Below are 21,523 nucleotides of genomic sequence, written 5' to 3' on the forward strand. Positions count from 1 at the left end.
GTGAGATGTAAGGTACCAGTAAGCCACAAGCCACGTGGCAACTTACAGACTAACAGATATGTGTTAATTTGAGATGTAGAAACTAGATAAGAAGAAGCCTGCCATGGCCATACAGTTTGTAAGGAATATAAGTCTCTGTGTTTACTTGGTTGGGTCTAAGCAGCTGTGGGACTGGCAGGTGAGAGATATTTGTCCTATGGGCCATGTAGGACTGGAGAAAACTCCAGCTACAATTTTATTATTATTATCATATTTTACACAATAATTCATCATGAAGCCCCAATTAGCCTGGATCTTTGTATGTAGTCTAGGCTGGACTGAAAGATGGCAGAGGTTGGGTCTAAGTCAGTGTTGTTCAGGTGTCTGGGTAACATTTGCCGGTCACCCATTGCAGAAGCAGTTTTCAGAAAATTGGTAACTGATGAAAATGTTTCAGGTAATTGGACTATTGATAGCAGCACTGCTTCTGACTAGAATATTGGCTGGCCCCCAGACCCAAGAGCTGTCAGCTGCCTAAGAAATCATGGCATTAGCACAGCCCATAAGGCAAGACATATTACAAGAGAAGACTTACCACAATCTATTATATACTATGTATGGATGAAAGCAATCTGAGAGATTTAGATAGAAGAAGTAATCATGTTAAAAACTGCAAAGCTAAAATTAAGCTACTTGGGATTATTGAAGATCCCTATTATGGCAATGATTCTGATTTCGAAGTGGTGTACCAGCAATGCCTCAGGTGCTGCAAGGCCTTCCTGGAGAAGACTCACTAGATGGTCCTGCCCACCACCATTGAGCAACTCACTCACCAGAGCCATGGCCAAGGGTGGTGGCAATTCTTAGACCCATGACACACCTGTCTTTTCAGCTGACTTACTATCATCTTTAAAATAACTGTAGGTGTAAATTAGATATATGCAGAAGGATAAAAATATTTGAGTAAGACAGTTTGAGGTGTGACTAAGCATTCTTAGACTAATTGAACCTCTCACTTTGTCCTAATCACAAAATAGTGGAAGAAGCAAATATGGAACAAAATAGAATTCAATAAGTAAGAATGACCTACAAGGTCCAGGCCAGCGTCTGAGCCCAACCAGCCTGAGTAGTCTGGTCTAAGTAGGGTGTGTGCATGGGCAGCTCCCAGTGATGTCATTTGCCTGCCTTATCTGTCCTAGACTCATGTGACAATACCTCCATCCATATCAGCCTTCCATTTAACATTGAAAAAGTTTAAACTCAAACACTGAGGGCATTCAAATATTTGAAAGAGGATAAGCTGGTTGTGATAATGCAGGCCTGAAATTCCAGCAGGCCATTATGGGCTATACTGTGGAGTTGGGAGCAACAGATTGATAAAATGAGCACTTTTACTCTTACTTGTTTTTTGTCTGGCATTTTTGAGCTTTGTTCCTATTTTGACTCTCTAGTGGTATGTTTGTAGTGTTCTTTCATCAACATTATAAAAAAGTTTCAGGCAAGCATAAGTAATTTTAGTGCATTTTCAGAAAAGTGACCTCAAATTCGTATGGCTGTATGTCAGAAAAGAATGTGAGTTAAACTGGGAAGTCAACAAATACAATTGAAATAGAAATCTGGTGTCTGCCTGCTTTCCTATTGACAAATGAAAAAAAAATCAGAAAAAGAAAGACTAGGTTGGCCTCAGACTCACAGAGATCTATCTGCCTCTGCCTTTCAAGTGTGGAGTTTAATGTGTGCCACCATGCCTGGCTTGTGCTTGCCTTCTCTTACTCTGTTTACCCTCACTTCCTCCAATTCTTTACCATAATGGCTGTAGGCTGTATATCTACAAACAGCTGAAGCCCTAACAACTTTGAACTGAGTAACCAATAAAACAGATGAATCTATTTCTTGTTATCAAGGAATGGGATTCCAGGTTTCTCAGCATCTACTGTAGCCCAGGTCATTTTATGTCATTTCATATATGTGAATTTGGTTAAAATCTTCCCAGTAAGGCTGAGAAAAAGTATCTGTATCACTGGGCAGAGGTCACAGACCTTGCTGGAAGCCACCAGGATGAAAAAGGCAGAATGTTAATCTGATTCCACACATCTTTTGTGAGTCTGGTGAATGCTCTTGTCATAGCTCCAGGCTGCCTCTCTTTTTGGGGACTGAGATGCTGTCTGGCCACTCAGGAATACAGAAAGTATGTAGACCAGAGGGAGTTTAATATAAGAAGGTTTTCACTGAGGGTAGTGGGCTAAAAGTCAAACATTGTTTCAACAGTTAAAACCTGCAGCCATGTCAAAGTTCCAGTGGGAGAAGCTGTTACTCCCTTGGGGATGAGAGGCATAGTGAACGGGCTTGTGGGAGTCTCCTCAGTGAAAGCTAGAACAGCAGCAGAGATGGATTCTGGAGCAGATCCATCATGAGGTGACTGTTTCTGGAGATGTTCCTCAAAGCCAGAGAGAAAGAGAGTCCCCAGATATTCTCCCCCGTCTTTGGTTCAGTGTCTCATAGTAGCTGAAGCCACCAAGAGTCTAAGGGACAGAGTTGCTGAGGACGGCTGTTCCTACGCTGACCTCGAGAACAGGGGAAGACTAGGGAGGGCCTTTTCAAAAAAAAAAAAAAAAGAAAAGAAAAAGAAAGAAAGAAAATAAAGTCCAGCAAAGGATAAACTAGAGGAGAGTTTAAAAGGTCTTAATTAGCAAGAACGAGAGAGAGAGAGAGAGAGAGAGAGAGAGAGAGAGAGAGGCACTGAGGAAAGGTACCTATAGAAGAGGGAGTGTGTCACCTTAGAGGTGGTTCTCAGTTGTCTTTCTGTCCTTGTCTGAGGACCTGAGGACAAAGCAGTGGCTTGTCTCCAATTCTAGTGTTAAGATTGAATTATGATATTTCCCCAAAACCTTCCTGTATTGGCTTGGTCCTTAATACAAGCAGTGTTCAGCAATGAGGCTTTGAGAAAGTGACTAGCTCATGAAGGCTCTGCATTCATCAATAATATCACCAGCTCCACTGATGGCCTTAGTTTAAACTGAGAGATGGGGGTCTTTTGAAATGTGGGTTTTTATTGGAGGATAGAAAAGTGGTCATGTATACTCTCTCTCCCTCCTCCCTCAACCCATATACCTCATCCCTGCCTCCTCAGCTACTATAAGGTGAGCAGCCACACTGCTCCATTCTACTGCTACTGCCATGATATTCCTGCCTCTCCTCAGACCTGAAACTGACCATGGAAGGTTGGAAATCTCTGAAGTCATGGCCTAAAATAGAGCTTTCTTCTAAGCTTCTTCTTCAGGTATTTGCTACAGTGACCAAAAACCTGGCAGACACATCTGGCGTCTATCCTTGTTACAGTGTGTAGATGTCCAGAATTCCCCTACACCTTGGTTTCTGAGTGAGTTCAGTTACTACAATTCACTTTCTGGAGTCTGAAGTTGCAGCTATTGGTCTCTTTGCTGCCTCCCTGCCAGCTGCAGGCAATCCCCTCCCTGAGGTTATAAGCATTTGAAGTATAGGATAATCATGTCCCAGGGCCACTAATTTCTACATACTCTACTTCCTGGTTCTTCCCAACTGCTGTACATTGTCCTTTTATTATTTTTATTTCTAGTAAAGGAATGAGCATATACTGTACCTCTTAGACATCTCTGCAGTCACAAATTACCCATGAACAGGATATGAATAAAACCTAGACAGTTTCAGCAGTAAGGTGGACCTTGAGTATGCATCATGAAGTCCAACTTGCTCATTTTGCTGCTGCTGGGGCTGAAGAAGGAGCTGGTTCCACGGCTTAGCTGTGGTTTGGTAAGAAAATACTTATCTCATAAGATTTCCTATATTATGCAAATTTGGAATCTAAATGTAAATAAAAATAATTTTATGTGTTCAACAACCTTATAAAACAGAGGGGGAGTGTTTTCATATCCTTATGTAACATGGGGATTCAGTAAGCTAGTGTTAAGCATAACCTTCATTGAAGGTAATAGTAATTAAGCCATATCTCCTTATTTTTACTAAACTCTGATGTGTTTATAGAATAGGAAATTCAATTTCCATTTACTATGTGTGTTCAGTCCTCCTTGTCTGTGACCTTTAAAACCTGGTATCTAGCATTATAAATTGTAGCCACCTGCTGGAGACACAGACTGACAGGATTTTGTTGGTACCATGCACATGATGATATTAGGGGCTATAAAAGTGCATGGGACCAGGGGAAGATCTATTTCAACTCTTCTTCAAAGGTGCTCTTTTACTTGGTCATTAAAAGCTTGAAGATTTTCTCCAGTGCATGGGAGACATTGCATAGAATGCTAGGATGGGGAAGAAAGGCCTGGAGGAGGTAGTTAGTCTGTTGGAATCTCTGTATTACATTTAGAAGTCAAGCTGGATCATTCTTTGCTTTCTCTCTCCTATTACCTTAGTTGTAGGCTACTGATGATGCAGCCAGAGGTGACCAGAAAGTTCCAGTTCCTGTTGAGCACCCGTGACACTTGCTGAATGCACCACTTGGAGTCACCCACCCCATGGCTTTACAATGTCACCTCAGCATATATATGAGGGCATACCTTTCTGTCACATTTTCTTCTTAAATTATGACTCTAACAGCATGGTCAGAAGTATGTACCTTAAATTGAGCATGTGTAGGAATATACCTTCTCCAAAGCACATTTCCATATAAATATGCATGGGTCTCCTTAACAAGTTCCTTACTCATTCTTTGAGGAAAGCATGCTATCTCAGGAAACTCCTGCCTGCAGATAATAAAATTCTTCCTCACTGTTTTGCATGCTAGCTGTGACTTTTGTCTTTTCACTCACAAAGTTGTAAAAACACTGTGTTGGCTTCTATGGTACCAACAACCCTGGTCTTAGCAAGGAGTCTGGAGAGTTCTCTCCCGTCCTTCACAAAATGAACATTTCTCCTAGTGATCTTCACTCACCTTGCTTCACTTCCTTCATGCTCCTTCACTTCCTTCATGTTTATTAGGGATCCTGTATCTCTGGCCATGGGAAATAAGCCTTTGAGATGAGAAATGACCTGTCACTTAACTGTAAGCCTGCCCCAGGAATTTGGACTAGAAGAAAGAGAGAGTTGAAGCCAGGGACTGAACACATTCTTGCTTTGGAAACAGGGTCCATGTTCTATCTATAAAGACTTTGTACTGTTTATTTATTTTCCTATTTATTCATTGCTTAAAGCATGAGCCACTTCCTTAAGGATGGAGACAAGAGAGACAAAATGATGAGCAAGGGTCTCTTTGTGAAGAACCCATTAAGTTGCCTCACCCAAGTTCCAGAAGCCCCTGGAGTAAATGTCTGTATCTTTCTCTTACCATGAATAATAATGTCTTTATCATCTATCTTGTAGATGAGAAAAAGAGAGAAGAAGCACACATAGAGTATGGTAGATGTTCAACTCAGGGGAGGACTGTACATCTGGGGTACTGACTTGCTACCAAGCTTCCCACCTGGAGAGCTTGATAGATCATCCTAGTAGGTTTTCATACCCATGCACATCCTTAGGGTTGATGTCAGCCTGATAATCATACATGGTGGGGTTTTTGCCAAGTGTGTACAGGTGTCACCTGTCCTGAGGTTCTTTTCAGAATTGTCTGGAGCAGTTAGTGAGACACAAACTTTTGGGATTCACTGTCAGAATATTTATCCTGGGAAGTCTGGTGGAGTTTTCATTACTTCTGTCTTCAGTTTTCTTCACCAGTATTTCATTAGTTATAGGTCATTCCTTTCCTTGATTAAATGTAGTCCTAAGTGTTTTATTTTATCTTTGTAGCTATCATAAATGGGATGGTTTTCCTGACTTTTCAGAACCTTGTTGTTACTGCAAACTCTGCTATTTTGTGTATTTTGACTTTGCAGCCTACAACTTTATTGAAATCATTTATCAAATATAATAAGGTTCTGTGGGCTCTTTCTGGTTTTCATATATAAGATCAGATAAACAGGAGCAAGTTAACTTCTTCTTTTCCAATTTGGAGATTCTTATTTATTTCTAAGATCTCCAAGGTTTTGAGGAAAGAATGTACATCCAAAGTTATATGTAAAACTTCCTGGTTTAAATTTATCAATCCCCCCACTACTTTCCACCAAGTGCAAGGTAGCGCACATGTGCTGATGGCTGGATGCTACCTAGAGAACATTAAGTTGCATGCCCTTATTAAAATCAGATTCTACTACTGTCAGTTTCCCTTTGATAAGAACTTTGGTTTCAAAAGGAGAACAGAAAAGGGTTAAAGAGTAAGTTAGAGGTAGAGTAAACGCTGAAAGGTGGGTTTCCTGACTCCTGAGACAATATGCACTTTCTCTGTTCTGTGATGCATTACCAAAGGGGATCCCTGTATTTCTGAGCAGTAGGAGGGGCAACCATCCCCTTCCCTGAGTCCATGTCTGTATTAGTTAGTTTCTTGTTGCTGTGATAAATAGCCTGTAATAACAAATTAAGGAAGAAAGGATTTATGTGGTTTCATGAGTATAGTTCATCATGGTAGTGAAGTCCTTATGATGGCAAGGGAATGAGGTAGCTGGTCACACCACATCTGTAGTTGTGAAGAAAAGAGATTAATGCAGGTGCTCAGCTTAATTTTTACTTTTCATTTAGTCTGGGAGTTTATCCATGGCATAGTATCCCCCACACTGAGAGTGGATCTTTTTCCCTTTGAAAGAAATAGTCTCAGAGGCATGTTTCCATGGTGACTCTAAATCCATTCAAGCTGACAATGAGTATTAACTACCACAATGTTCCCATCTAAATTTAGGATAGCACATATCATCATCCATCCATCCATTAAACAAATTGAGTGTCTTCTCAATGTTGGACTTTTGGTGCTGAATATATAGTAGGTGATGAGATATGCGTGGTTTGTAAACTGATGGTGCTCACAGTTTAATAGATCACCATGTCTCCAACAGCAGTGACAGCAGTTTCCCATGAGGTACACTCAGCATATCTCGAGCATTTTTCCAGATACTCTCTACATGCATTCATTTAAATACTATGGTCTTGTTTCATTGCTATAGGTACTTGGGAGGAATGTGGGCAGGATATAGTAAAAGCACACACAACTTGCCTACCCCTTCCCAAGCATTTAGGCCATTTGGATAATCTAAAATACATGCCATTGTGTGTGCTGATACTTCCTAAGCATTTATACAATGGAAACTTTTAAGAGTATATCTTATTTAACCCTTACTATTTTTCCCTGTGAAAAACAATCATTTCCATTATTATAAATGATAAAACAAGTCTTAGGTTTGGTGATTTGCTCATACCATTTATGAGTGTGTAGTTTAGTTAAGACACCTTAGTCCAATACCTAATTCTTTCTAAAACCTCACTTTCTATTAAATTTGTTATAAAATATATAAAAATTGTAGTAGAAGGTATAAATTATGCTGTGGTATTAAAATGGGAAGGTAGAATAGCTTTTCATTATAAGAGCAGAGCTTAAAAATGCCAGTGTCAGGCTAAATACCAAGGGAGGTGGCAGTTTAGGACTCCCAGGATCCATCAGCTGATGAAATATAATTAAAATGTGGGAAATGAGCTGATAGCCTATTATCCAGCAATGTAAATATCATTGCTACATGTTTCTGTTCTGTTTTTCTTTCTGGTACTGTGATAAGCACCACAAGCAAAACCAACTGGAGGCATGGTATTTTATCTTGTAGGTTACAATATATCATGTAAGGAAGCCGAGGTAGGAACTTGAGGAAGAAACCATGAAGGAATGCTTCTTACTGGCTTTCTCCTAGCTTTATATTCAGCTACCTTTCTTATATACTCCAGATGCACTGACCTCAACATACCCACCAACACCCTCAATATCATCAAATTAGTAGGTAGAGCTTCCACTCGTAGATATCAAGGGAAAAATGTCTAGTCCTTAACTATGTATAACTTAGGCAATTGTTTTAGTCCCAGACTTAGAAATTCCCTATACTTGGCTTAATGTTCTACCTTACTATCATGAATTTCATAATGATTTGAGAACATAAAGCTCCATATTTTTATTGACAAACCATATCTGCATACATTTATAAATCTAAAGTAAGAATGATAATATGAGTTTTGAATATAATATAGGATGATCAATTCAACTAACCTACTCATCATCTCAGGCACTTGACATTTTATTTTCTCTTTTCCCAATAAGACTATTGGAGATATACCCTCTGTGATAGTTTTGATTGTCATCTTGACACTATCTAAGATCATCTGGAAAGAAAGCTTCAAAAAGAAAATGTCTAGAACAAATGGGCCTGTGAACATGTCTGTGAGGATTGTCTTGATTACATTAGTTGAAGTAGAAAGACTCACCCACAGTAGATGATACCATTCTTTAGGCAGGGGTCCTGAATAGCTTAAAAGTGGAGAAGGCAAGCTGACCACAAGCATGTATGTATTAACTCATTCTGCTCTTCTTTTGGACTATGATGCAACATTCTCAGCTGTTTTCAGCTCCTGCCACTGTGACTTCCCCACAGTCATGGACTATAACCTAGAACTGTGAGCTCAAATAAAACCTCTTTCTCTTAAGTTGCTTTTGCTAGAATATTTATCATGGCAACAAGAAACAAAACTAAGACAACTTCCTACCAACACAAATAGTACTCAGTTAGCAGCTATATGCACCATACTATGCCAAAAGCACTCAAAGAGAAAAACATCAGAATTATTCTTGTCTCATGGAAGCTTTGTATCCTTTAATTATCACTGCTCACTCTTCCTGCCCCCACCCCAAATTATCACCAATGAGGATGTAATTGTAGAACGTTATGCTAAATGGAAGAATCCCAATACAGAAAAAGTTATATGTTGCCACTTATATCTGGAATCTAAAACAATCTAATTTAACAGGAGGAGAGAGTAAAATGGTACAAATTCACAATCATTTCACATTGCATATGAACATTTTTTGGGGATATATCTGCATTTAATCATACAAGTTAACTTGATTTTAAATTTTTCTTTGCAATTACAGTTTTTACACACTTAATTTACTTTAGTGGTCATTTTAGGTAATGTACCCTGAAAACTATGCCATCAATCCTACAGTTAATATAAAGATGTTAGACATATGTACAATTACAATTCTCAAAGGGTTTCAAATGTCATTCAGCATAAATGCTAACTGGACCCATAAATTCTGTTCATAATACCTCTAACTTCTGTTTTAATAGAGTTTGTATCGGGGAATTTGTCTGTCAAGCCTGCCCACTGTCCCTGAGTGGAGACAGAAGATTGTCTGTGCAAATATTAATGGACCTGTATCTAGGATATCCAGGAGACTTTGAACATAATTGACTCTGGAGACAGAGAATGTCCTCAGTGAGTCTCCGTTCACTCTGATGTTATCTCAAAGATGACTGATGTAGCTGCTCTAGTTATCAAAATACTGAGTTAGCTGGAATTGTGGAAAGGCTAATCTGTATGTAATGGCATAAAATGCTTTCAAAAAGTGGAACAAATCTTTAATAGTAATGAAATGTTTGAATACCCAGAGAAGTTTCTGGAAGCTCTCAGAGTTGTGTCCTGGACAGATTACAAACTGTAGACAGACCTTAAAAACCCCTGACACCTACTCTGGACAGTGTATCAACCATGTGACCTTTTCCACATATGAATGAGAAAAGGATGATAGTAACATTTCTATCATGAGTTGCGGTGAGAATAGAAATGAACCAGACAGACACACAGGCCTTCCACCAAAACCTCTAGAGGAAAGGAGAACTCAGAATGTAACTTCTCTCCTGATCTTCTCCTTCAAGAACAGAATAAAAATAGTTTTAGACTGCTACAAGAATAATAGATGAGAGTAAGAATAGAGTGCAAGGCCTTGGGGATCATCTAGTTCAACCTAAGCATTTTGTAGACAGATAGATGGAAGCATTAATAATGAAAGTTGGGTACAATGGAGAACTTTTAAAGTAGAAGATTGTATAATCTCTTGTACAGTTTATTTTTTCTTCTTCATGGAAAAGAATATATTTATACACACAATGGCATTGCCTGCAGGCTGAAACTTAGATCAAATAAATTCAAAGTATCATTGGATAATACGTTCAAACAGCCTTGTAAACTGGAGAATTGAAGCTAACTCACATTTTTGGGCATCTATTATGCTTCAGATGCTATTTTTGTACCTTTGACTTGTTTTATCCCTTCATAATCCCTTTGAGGAGGGCATTACCTCTCTGGTTTGCAAATATGAGACAGAAATGAAATCTGTCTTGCAATGGGAACCAAAGATGGGACATGATAGAGATAATATTTGAACTATGTCTATTTTAGTTCCAGCTCATCCATCTGGCATCTCAGCAAGAGTATCACTTGTGTGCACATTCACCAAAATGTTGGCATCATTTATTATTAAAGCCAAGTCTCAGCCAGGTGGCAGTGGGGTGGTGGCACACACCCTTAATTCCAGCACTCAGGAGGCAGATGCAGGCAGATCTCTCTAAGTTCAAGGCTAGCTTGGTCTGCAGTGTTAGTTCCAAGACATCTAGGGCTACACAAAGAAACCATGTCTTGAGAAACAATAAAACAAAAAGCCAAATCTTATTTAGGGTCTGGAGAAGAGACTATTTCCTTACAAATGAAATAGAGATGTGTAGAACACTGAAGTTCATCCCTAGCAGTACTTGTACCCCAGCTGCCATGCTCAATGGCTGTGTGAACAAGGGTATCTCAGATTAGCAGATGAACAGTGGCTTGTCTGTCCTGAGCACTGAGCAGAAAAGTCAGTTACAGGAAAAGAGCAGATGCTTGGCGATAACGCTTTCTTGAGGGTGTGTCCTGACTGTGACATAAATAGAAAAGAGAGTAGTCGAGTTGAAGAGTTGTTAAATCTATCCCATTTGACAAGGAATAATAATAATATAAAGGACATCAAATAAAAGTTACAGAGGATCTTCACATTACATTTTTTTTTATTCCTCAAAAGTGTACAAAGGTTGGAAGAGAGGATTTGCAAGGTCACAAGGTCCCTGCCATTTCATGTGTATAAAAACAGTCTGCATGAATTTCTTTAGAAGAGACTATTGGCATTTGAGCAAAAGATGACTTACTTTACTATGAAAGACTAAAAGTTCCTTCTCTTAAAACTGGGCTGGGGTTCTGATGGCAATATAGCCAAGAAAGGTAAGAACAACCTCTTCTTATGATGTTCTTAGGGAAGCTACTTACAAGGAGAAATGTAAATAAGATAAATATTTTGTGATGGATTGGGTCATTGTTTTACTTCACAAGAGAACATCTGGTGCAGAGTTGTTAGAGCAATGTAGATCCATTGAGGTTTCTATCTTAAAGCATGTTCCAGTGGATCTTAACATTACAAGCTCCACATCTTGCCATGAAAACAAAATGATGACAAGCTTTTTGGATATGCATGCAAGCAAGAAATGAGAAATCATAATAGCTGGATATTAAGTTGGCTATAGCTTCTAAGCCCTCTGTGTGGAAAAAACATGGAGGGAAAAGTCATATGCATCATGTAAGTCACACATGGTAACTCTGCCCTAGCAAGGCAGAATTTATGGCCTGAACTACCACCCTCTAAACTGGCAACTCCCACAAGGGAGAAGAAATATCCCTTCCCACTCACATCTTCTTCTTTTGACATTTGACATGTGAATACAATGTAGAATGGCCAATAAGTAGAAGTTGTAGTAAGCTGGAATTTTTGTGTTTTTTTTTTGACTGCCACATAATAATCATACATATTTATTGGGTACAACATGCATCTATACATGTGCATTTTGTACACTGATCAAATCAAGGTAACTATTACATCTGTCATCCTAAGGCATGCATAGTATTCCTATTCCTCTTTTCTACAATACTCTGAATGTACATCAGAAAGTGTCTCTAATGGGTCTGCTTCAAAGTAGAACAAACTACCTGGACAGCACAGGATTTTTCACAGCAGGGCAGGTTCTTGATTATTTGTGTGTTGTCTAAGACATCTAGCATAAAACTTGTGGCAGAGAAAATATTGAGGAAATGTTCACTGAATGTTGGCTGAGCCACAGCTATATGGTATTTTGAGGCCAGGAAGTTGTTCAGAATGTTCCAGTGGTGGTAGTGGTGGTGGTGGTGGGCAAGGAGGTGGTTTACATAAATTCAGTCATTGTCCTTCATGGCTTTTAAATATCCATGATATTTGGGACTTGTGTATTTTAAAATGGTTCTATTGTAATTCCTTGTGGTAGTTAAACCACACCCAGGTGCATGGTCTAAATTTTAAAGCTGGGGGAAACTGTAAGCCTCTGGAACAGTGGAGTTTGAATTTCAGAGTCAGAGAGAAATGGGTTGAGGTATCCATTCCATGAGCTCCAGACTGTAGACAGATTGTAGTGGGAGATGGCACAGATACATTAGACTGGTCCTGAGCACCAGCCCTACACTGCTGGAGGAGCAGAGCATAGGTGGAGGATGGCAGAGATGAAGGGAGCTTAATGTGTTAGCTCCAAGAGAGGGCTTGTGGCTATACTTTGGAATCTTCAAATATCTCTTATAGCTAAATGACCCTGGAGTTATTAAAAAAGTCACATGCATTTTAAAATGACATTTACCAATGGTATAACTTCTGTTCTTTTTCCACTGTGATTCATATAACTAACCTGAAATTTTTTTAATTATTATTTGTGTATCTGGCTCATAATTGCCATATGTAAAACTTAGGCATCTAACCAGCCCCTCAAGCTGGAATACTCCACACCTGTTCTTCCCACAGTTATGTCCATCTTGAGGAATCACAAACTCATTTTCTCAGTGGTTCAGGCCACAATGGTGAGTTTTAATTGTTAGCTTGCCATAATTTAGATTCACCTGGGAAGAGGGTCTCCATGAAGGATTATCTAGATCAAGTTGGCCCATGAGTATATATATGGTGGTCTTAATTGATATGGGAAGACTCAACCTGAAAGTGGATGGTACTACTCCCTGGGTTTGGTTTCTGTGCTGTATATGATTGAAGAAAGTACTAAAGATGCATGTATTTATTTCTTTCAATCTTGCCTATAGCTGTATTGTGGCCAGTTGTATGAATCTCCTGTCCTTGTGACTTCCCCGAAATTATGGACTATAACTTAGAATTATGAGCTAAAATAAGCCCCTTTCACCCTGAGTTGCTTGTTGCCAGGGCATTTTATCATAGCAACAAAAAGAAACCAGGAAACAGGCCAGCCCATGTGGAGGCCAAAGCTACTCCATTGTCCCTACCTCCAGTGTGGAGCCTGGGTTTGACCACACAGGAAATCCTATACCTGTTCTCTCAATGCTGTGATTTTTCTGTTTGATGTCTCTTCCAAGGGAAGATTTTCTTCCTTCCTCTTTTAAGCCCAGGATCAGTTTTATAATTTGCTTTGGCTTGTTTATCTATCTATCTATCTATCTATCTATCTATCTATCTATCTATTTGTTTATTTATTTATTTTATTTTATTGTTTGTTTCTTTGTATATCACATGTGAGTATGAGTTCAGGTCCACACATGTACCATATGTGGAGATCAAGGGACAACTCCCAAGAGTCAATCACATCCTTCCATGGTAGGCTCTAGGAATCAACCTCAGGTCACCAGGCTTTTAGAAAAAGCATTTTTATCTGCTTTGATACTTCACTAACCCCAAGGTTTCTTTTCTTACTGTCAGTGTCCTAGAAAGGAGCTTCTGTGCCAGCCTAAGTTTATAGAAATGATAACATGGATTACCTTAGCAAAGAATAAATCTTGGTTATTGTAGGCCACTGAGATAGTGATCATCTTACTGATAAAAAAAAAATCCTTTGCCTTCACTGTACCACACTTGTCTGGGTCTCCTTTATCTCTAGCAGACACTATTGCAGTAGTTTTTAGGTCTTGTTCTCTCTTGTGTAGTTTATTCTCAGTATAATAGCTTACATGACACTTTAAAAACACAAATTGAATCATGCCATATCTCCTTTTCAGAATTCCACACCTTTCAATGTCTTCTTTATCCAGAAATAAGAACACCATTATACAATCATTTACATGACTCTACATGACCATGTATGGCCTTCCCTGTTGATCCTATGGCCAGCACCTCTATCTTTCAGATATTATGTCTCTCTCCCCTCCTCTATCCTTACCTCTGTTCTCTTCCCTTGAGGATGATTACATCTTTGAGCTTTTTGCACGTATTTGTCCCCCTGACTGGTTACTCTTCCCTCAGATATCTCTGTGGCTTCTCTATCATTTCCTCCTTGACTATGTTGTGTGTAATGTTCCTATGTCTTAGCATTTGCCTTCAACTACTCCCTTGGATGCTAATATTATTTATTTTGTCACCAGTATACAGTTCATTGGATGAATTGTGCATTTACTAGAATTTAAGCTTCATGGAGGCAATCAATTATTTTGCTAACAACTATATATTCTCCTGCCCCAATGTATACCTGGAACCTAGTCAGCAATGTCTTCTGGGTGAATGAGAGATAACCAAAAATAGTAAATCAACCAAGAAAGGGAGTAAATAAAACATAAAAGGCCACAGAGTTTTCTTAAAATATGAACTTAGAAGTGGCGGAGACATATTTATAAGAAAAGTCTCAAACTGAAGACCACACTGATGACTGCTATTCTTGAGTGGCATCTTATATCATAATGATATACTGTGAGTTGAGTTAGTCCCTATACAATTGACACCAAACCTACCAATTTATCACTTTAAAGTAAAATTCCCCTAGAAAACTGCTATGATTTTCTTCTGATCACAACCATTTATAGAGTCAACTCTGAAAAAGCCACAGTTTTCTGCTCCCCCAGTTTTCTGTTCTGTTCTGTTTCAAATCTCCCAGCCTTAACACCCTCTGCAGCAGAGCACCTGTGGCAGCCTTCCCTGACCCTGTAGATCCCACAGATCTTCCCATTCTAACTACATTTCTCACACTCATTGCTTTCTTCCATCCCTCAACCCCAACAGGTACCCATTGCTAACCCAAGGGCAGCTTCTGGCAGGGCAACGGGAAAACTGCCAGCAGATCTATACCTCTTCTTCTGCTCCTCCAGATTCAATCACAACAACCCCACCACAGTCTCATTCCCCAGATCTGTAGGATAAAACCAGCTGTGGTCTCCCTTTTCTCTCTGACCCCATTCCCAATGGATCACAAAGATCTTTTCCTCCAACCTTCCTTCCCCCAAATCCTCGCATTATCCTAGCCTCTAACACCAGCAGGCATACTCTGGGAAAACACCAGCCCAGCAGGCCAGGAAATAGGTCCACAGAAAATTTCCTACCAGGCAGTACACAACACCACACCCTCCTAAAGTCCAGGGAGGAAGCAGAAACCAAAGAACAAAACACTCACCCAACAGTGACAAAGCAGGTATCATCACCTAGACCTATAATCATTCCAATCCCAGATGCCTAGACATCAGCATAAAAAAAAATCAATGGCAGCCAGGACAATATGTCTCCACTAGATCCCAACAGCACTAACACAGTAGGCACTGAATATTCTATCACAGCAGAAGGCCAAGGAAAAGATCTAAAATCAGCCTGTGTGGACATAATAGCAACCCTTAAAAAGAAAATGGATAAATACTTTAAAGAAATTCAGGACAACACAAACAAACAGAACAAGGAAATGAATAAAACTTTTCAAGAACTGAAGACGGAAGTACAATTGATGAAGAAAACCAAAACTGAGGTAATGCTTGAAATGAAAAATTTGGGATTTCAAACAGGAATACAGAGCCACGCTTCACTAATAGAATACAAGAGATGGAAGAAAGAATCTCAGGCACTGAAGATATGAAAGAACATCCTTCTGCTGCATCCAAGAAACACAGTTCAACATCAAAAACAGACATTACAACAAAAGATATCCTAAGCAAATAAGAAACAAGCTGGTGTAGCCATTTGAATATAAAACAAAATAGACTTCAAACCAAAAGCAATCAGAAGAGATAGGGAAGGACACCACATATTCATCAAAGGAAAAATCCACCAAGATGACATTTCAATTCATAACATCCAAGCCCCAAGCACAAGGACATCCATATTTGTAAAAGAAACACTACTACAACTTAAATCAGGTATTGATCCGCACCCACTAATGGTGGGGGATTTCAACATCTCACTCTCACCAATAGACAGGGCATCTAGAAAAAAGCTAAACAGAAATGCTAGAACTAACAGACTTTATAAACCAAATGGACCTAACAGATGTTTACAGAACATTTCACCAAAACACAAAAGAATATACATTGTAACCTGTCTTAGTTAGGGTTTCTATTGCTGTCAAGAGATACCATGACCATAGTAACTTTTATAAAGTTTCAAATGTTTAGTTCATTATCATCATAGCAGGACATGGTGGCATGCAGGCAGACATGGTGCTGGAGAAGGATCTAAGAGTTTTACATCTTGATCTGTAGACAACAGTAAGTGAACTGCATCACTGGGCATAGTTTGAACATAGGATATCTCAAAGCCCACCCCTACAGTGATGCACTTCCTCCAACAAGGCCATACCTGCTCCAACATGGCCATACCTCCTTATAGTGCCATGCCCAATGGAGCCATTTTCTTTCTAACTGCCACAGAACTTCATGGAACTTTCTACAGAACTGACAACATATCCAGACACAAAGCAAATCTCAACAGATACAAGAAAGTGGAAATAACTCCCTGCATCCTACTGACCATCACTAATTAAAGCTGGATGTAAAAAACAGAAACAACAGAAAGCTTACAAACTCGTGGAAACCAAACAACTCTCTACTGGATGAAAAATGGGTCAAGACATAAATAAAGAAAGAAATCAAAGACTTTATAGAATTCAATGAAAATAAATACACATAATACCCAAACATATGAGACACAATGAAAGTGGTGCTAAGAGGAAAGTTCACAGCAGTAAGTGCCTACAAAAAAAGCAACTTAATAGCACACCTGAAAGCTCTACAACAATAAGAAGTCACACTCAAAAAGGAGTAGATGGCAAGAAATAATCAAACTCAGGGTTGAAAGCAATCAAATAAAAACAAAAAGAATCAATGAAACAAAGAGATGTTTTGTGGGAAAAAAATCAGTACGTTCAACAAATCCTTATAAAAAATTAACTAGAAGGTAGAGAATTTCCAAATTAGCAATATCACAAATGAAAAGGGAAATGTGTCAACAGACGCCTAGAAAATCCAGAGAATCAAAAGGATATATACCTTAAAAATCTGTACTCCACCAAATTGGAAAATATAAAAGTAATGGATAATTTTTTGATAAACAACATTTGCTAAAGTTAAATCAGATAAACAATTTAGCCCTATAACCCCTAATAAAATAGAAGCAGTCATTAAAAGTCTTCCCACTCCCCCCCCCTCCGCCTCAAGGCTGTGCAAGGTGTCCCATCATAGACGTGGGCTCCAAAGACCTGCTTGTGCACCAGGGATGGATGCTGATCCTACGGCCAGGGAGCCCCTCAAGCAGGCCATGCTACACCTGCCTTACCTTCTTGTAGGAAGGAATAGGGAGGGGTTGGGAGGAGGAGGCTGGAGGGGTGGGAAGAGGGAAGAGGGGGATCTTTGGTATGTAAAATGAATAAAAAAATGTGTTAATAAAAAAAGTCTTCCCCCCCCCCAAAAAAAAATTCAGGGCCAGATGATTTTAGTTCAGAATTACACCAGACCTTCAAAGATGAGTTAATGCCAATACTCCTCAATTTATTCCACAAAATACAAACAGAAGGGACATAGCCCAATTCATTCTATGATGCCATACTTATCCTGACCTCCAAACCACAGAAAGACCCAGCAAAGAAAGAAAATTATAGGCCAGTTTCCCTTATGAACATAACTGGAAAATGTTCAATATAATACTTGCAAACCAAATCCAAGAACACATCAAAAAGATCATTTACCATTATCAAGTAGGCTTCATCCCAAAGATGCAGGGATTATTTAACATGTGAAAATCAATAAATGTAATCCACTATATAAACAAATGGAAAGAAAAGAAACCACACAATCATCTCATTAGAGGCAGTAAGGCCTTTGACAAAATATAACACACCATCATGATCAAAGTCCTTGAGAGATTAGGGGTACAAAGGACATACTTAAACATAATAAAGACAGTTACTACAAACATAAACTTAAATGAAGAAAAACTCAAAGCAATTCCACTAAAATTAGGAACAAGATAAGGTTGTCCACTCTCTCCATACCTATTCAGTATAGTACTTTAAGTCTTAGCTAGAGCAATAAGGCAACTAAAAGAGATCAAAGGGGTACAAACTGAAAAAGAAGTCAAAGTATCATTATTTGTAGATGATATGATAGTATACATAAGTGACCCTAAAAATTCTACTGGGGAATTTCTGCAGCTGATAAACATTTTGAGCAAAATGGCTGCATACAAATTAACTCACAAAATCAGTAGCCCTCCTTTATGCAAATGGCCAATAGACTGAGGAAGAAATCCAGGAAACATTGCCTTTCACAATAGCCTCAAATAATATAGAATATGTTGGGTTAACTATAATCAAGCAAGTGAAAGACTTGTATGACAAAAATCTCAAGTGTTTGAAGAAAGAAATTGAAAAAAATATCAGAAGATGGAAAGATCTCTCATGCTCATATATTTGCAGGATTAACATAATAAAAATGGCCATCCTACCAAAAACAATCTGCATCAATATTCCAACACAATTCTTCACAAACTTTGAAAGGACCATTCTCAACTTCATATGAAAACACAAAAAACCCAGGATAGCTAAAACAATCCTGAACAATAAAATAACTGCTAGAAGTATCATCATCCTTGATTTCAAGTTGAATTATAGTAATAAAAACATCGTGGCACTGGCATAAAAACAGTCACATTGACCAATGGAATCAAACTGAACAATGAGACATAAATCCACACACATATGGACACCTGGTTTTTTTTTATTAAGAAGCCTGAAATACACTGAAAAAAAAAGATAGCATCTTTAACAAGTGATACTGTTTAAACTGGATACCTGCATGTAGAAGAACACAAAAAAATCCATCCTATCACACTGCACAAAAGTCAACTCCAAATGGATCAAAGAATTCAACATAAAACCAGGCATACTGAACTTTATAGATGAGAAAGAGGACAGCCTTGAACATATTAGTACAGGAGAAGACTCTGAACACAAGCACCATTAATGTAGGCACTGAGATCAACAACTAATAAATGCAACCTCATGAAACTGAAAAAAATTCTGCAAAGGACACCATTATTTGGACAAAGCAGCAACCCACAGAATAGGAAACGAGTTTTACCAACTCTACCTCTGACAGAGAGCTAATACCCAAAATATATAAAGAGCTCAAAAAATGATATGAAAAACAACAAATACCCCAATTTTAAAATGGAGTACAGATCTAAACAGAATTCTCAATAGAGAGGAAACTCAAATGGCCAAGAAACACTTAAAGTTTCAAACACCTAAGCAATCAGAGAAATCCAAGTCAAAACTACTTTGACATTCTATCTTAAACCTGTCAGAATGACTAAGATCAGTAATTCAAGTAATAGCTCATGCTTAGAGAATGTGGAACAAAGAGAACCATCCTCTATTGCTGGTGAGAGTGCAAACTTGTATAGTCACTGTCTCAATCAGTATGGAGGTTCCTTAGAAAGATGGGAATCAATCTACCTCCAGATCCAAATATACCACTCTTGGACATATACCCAAAGAATACTGCATCCTACTTGCTGAAATATGTTCACTGCTGCTCTGTTCACAGTATTCACAGAAACAATCTAGATGTGCTTTAATAGAAGAATGAATAAAGAAAATATGGTACATTTACACAATGAAGTATTCTTCAGCTACTTAAAAACATCACATCATAAAATTTGCAGGCAATTGGATATAACTAGAAAAAAATCCTGGGTGAGGTAACCAGACCCAGAAAGATAAACATGATATGTATTCACTTATATCTGGATATTAGCCATTAAATAAATGATGAGCAAACTACAACCCAGAGATTAGGCATAGAGGAAAAGACTAGGAAGGACACATGGATCTTCCTGGGAGGAGGAAATAATAGATTTTATGGGTGTACTCTGTAGGCCACCAAAAGAGAAAAGTAAACACCAACCGAAACACAAAACCTTTGATCTACAATCTGTTCTACCTGCAAAATATGCTATGGCAATGGTGGCACAAACCTTGCAGTGAGTAACCAATGTCTGATTTGACTTAAACCCCACTTCATGAGATGGAACCCATACCTGACACTGCTTGGATGACTAAGGACCAGAGTCTAGATAGCCTAGAGACCTAGGGGAAAATCAAATATTACTAGTTTTTTTTTTAAAAAAAGGAGTAACAATAAATGATTCCTAGTGATATTCTGCTATACTCAAAGATCAGTGCATTATTCAGACATCATAGAGGCTTCTTCTGCAGCAGATGGGAACAAATACAGAAACCCACAGCCAGACATTACACACAGAGAGAAACCTTGGAACACTCAGGTCTAAACAGGATGTGTCCATCAACTTTTTCGTCTCAGGTCTCAGGAAACCTTCAGAAAAGGAGTCAGAAAGAATGTGGGAGCCAGAGAGCATGGAGGACACCACAAGAACAAAGCCCTCTTAAATCAACTGAGCAAATCTCATATGTACTCACAGAGACTGAAGCAACAAGCACAGGGCTGACACAGGTCCATACCAGGTCCTCTGAATATATATTATGGCTTCCATTTAGTGTTTTTATGGGATTCCTAAGTGTGCAAACAAGTGAGTCTCTGATTTTTGTTCCTTCCTTTGGGCTCTTTTATTTTTCTGTTGGTTCGGCTTGTCCAACTTTGACATGATGTTTTTCATTTTATTTTATTAAATTTTATTTTCTTAAAAAACAAATAAGAACCACATCTTTCTAAAGGAGAGAGAGAGAGAGAGAGAGAGAGAGAGAGAGAGAGAGAGTCCAAAATGACCACATTTTATATTTCTACAGTACTTTATCATTTTTCGAGGTTTTTTCATTTTCTTTGTCTGTTGGGAACTTGGAAAAGTCTTGTTTCTTTTCCATTTTACAGATGGGGAAGCAGATGGACTCAGAAAATGGCAATGATAGTTTCCAAAAGTAAAATATAAAATATAAATACTACAATTCTAACCAAGGTCTCCATATGCTGGGGCCAATGCTCTTTGCCTCTTTCTAACTTTTCTCACTCTCTATAAAATACTAGGAAGCAAAATCATGTTGTTGAAATTTTTGCAAACAGAAAAGCCTCTGGGAAATCCTCTATTTTCATTACTCCTGCTACTAACACACACAGAGCTTGTTTTGAAAATTGTGACCTGCTCTGAGAGTGAAGAGTTTGGACAAAAACATCTCCCAGGTTTTTTTTTCCAGGCTGAATAGTTAATGGTTTATTTTTCTTTAAGATCCTCTGGCATTAGTAAATAGGCCTGGGCATTCCTTCCAGCAAGGTCAAAGAAAGTGCTGTCAAAGAAGAAAGACAAACATGAGAACAACACCTAAAAAAAAAAAAAAAATCATTATTTCAGAGTAGGAGAAGCCAGCCAACA

At 38.6% G+C, this 21,523-nt stretch overlaps 1 pseudogene; it reads left to right on the forward strand.

The window, feature by feature from the left end:
* The first annotated feature begins 324 nt into the window (after window positions 1–324).
* Window positions 325–822, forward strand: LOC114688473 (annotated as a pseudogene).
* Window positions 823–21,523: the final 20,701 nt, after the last annotated feature.

The sequence above is a fragment of the Peromyscus leucopus genome, chromosome 5 (assembly GCF_004664715.2).
Source record: "Peromyscus leucopus breed LL Stock chromosome 5, UCI_PerLeu_2.1, whole genome shotgun sequence".
NCBI classification, from domain to species: domain Eukaryota; kingdom Metazoa; phylum Chordata; class Mammalia; order Rodentia; family Cricetidae; genus Peromyscus; species Peromyscus leucopus.